Source organism: Triticum aestivum, chromosome 3B (assembly GCF_018294505.1).
Source record: "Triticum aestivum cultivar Chinese Spring chromosome 3B, IWGSC CS RefSeq v2.1, whole genome shotgun sequence".
Lineage (NCBI taxonomy): Eukaryota > Viridiplantae > Streptophyta > Magnoliopsida > Poales > Poaceae > Triticum > Triticum aestivum.
This window is the reverse complement of record NC_057801.1, coordinates 447034331-447036032: the sequence shown is the minus strand read 5'-3', so window position 1 is coordinate 447036032 and position 1702 is coordinate 447034331.

The following is a 1702-nucleotide window of genomic DNA, read 5'->3' as shown; positions in this document are numbered from 1 at the left end:
CAGTCAGCATGGTCCTGAGGGCAGCAGTCCTGCCCGCGGCTTCAGCCTTGATCAACTCCAGTCGCTCTTCATCCCCGCGCTCAAGGCCGGTGTGAGCCTCCGCCACGCGACGGTCGATCTCCTCCTAGATCCGTGCCTCCCGCGCATCTATGTCGTCCTCTGCTTGGTGACCTGGCGCTCCCTCGTCTCCAACCACTCCAGATCGAGGTTGCACTCGGTAGCCTCCAATGTCAGCGCTTCCTCGTGCCTCTGGAGCTCCCCCTCTTCAGTGGGCCCCCCTTTCAGCAACGCAAGGGTGGGCGGCGCAACTCCACCTGCTGCTCCAAGGAGTTGCACCAGTCTTGGAGCTCCCACACGCGCTCTTCCGCAGCTTCACGTCGCCGATCTGATTCCTCAGCCTCCTCGATGGCTCGGGCACATGCCTCTTGAGAAGTCACCAGAGACGCCTCAGCCTTGGCATTGTCGAGATCACGCTGGTGGCTTTGAGACGCACGTCTTCGCCCGCCTGCTCTGCGCCAAGCTGGCTCACTGCATCGGCTGGCCTCTGGAGGAACTCTTGGCGGACAACGCTGCGCTCCTGCGCACGCTTCAGCACATCGTCAATGTCTACCTCCGACATTGACGCTGGCGGAGGGCCCTGGAGTGGCTCACCCCCTCTCGGCAGGAGGCTGGGGGCTGGCGCCCCTGTGATCACCGGGCGGGCCCCGCAAGGGACCCAGCCAGGCGTCAATCCACCTCCCGATGAGGACCCGAAGATCGACTTCAGCCACTCGCCGCCTATGATCAGTGGAGGAGCTCGGGGCAAGTTGGTTGTGCCCAAGGAGAGCTCACGAGGGAAGAGCAGTGCACCGACAGGTTCAAGGCGCGCCGCAGGTCGGCCTGCCTCTCCACCCGAGCTTGTACCAAGGGCGACACGCAGACTCAGGACAATCAAGGTCGGTGATGGAGGAGAAGCCTATGAAAGCGGCTCCTCGCGTGGCTCTGCGGGCTCGTCAGGAGGGATCCTGAAAGGCCATAGTCAGCAAAGGGAGCGGCAAGCAAGGAACTACAAGAACGAGGGACTTACTCATCCATGGCGAAGTACTTCCTGTGCTTCAATGGGCGGAACGGGCGATCTTCACCACCAGAAGCCTCCTTCCTCTTGCGGAGGGCCTTGAAATCTATGCGGAACTGGCCCAAGATCGTGACGTGAGGGCCGGCACGCGGCATAGGAGTCGAGGCATCAGGACGGCCTACATCAGGGGCAGCAGCCTGAGAGGAGCGGTCAGGTGCCACCTCGTGGTGGCCTGCCGAGCCTCGGGGGCTTCGGCCTCGGGAGCCGCAAATCGCGCCCTCTCATTAGCCACCACCTCGAGAGGGGCTCCGTGAGCTCCGGAGGATGACGCCTCGGGAGCCCCGCGAGACAGCAGCACCTCGACATCAGCCCCCCCAGCTTCTGCCAATGCTTGCCTCCCAGCATCGACTCCTGAGGCAAGGTCGACACGAGCGGCTAGGGGAAGGACTACGGCAACCGGGTTCTCGCGGGGCCCCATGAGGCCAGCTGGGCGCAATCCACATTCGTCGAAGCAGGGCATTTGCCTCACGAACTCGACCCTGTTTGTGCAAAGATACAACAGGGCGCCTCCATGACCAACGCTGCCAGGAGAGGGGTCGCCAGTCAGGACCTGCAGCACCTTCTTCAGCGTCTCAGGTGCGAGATCCC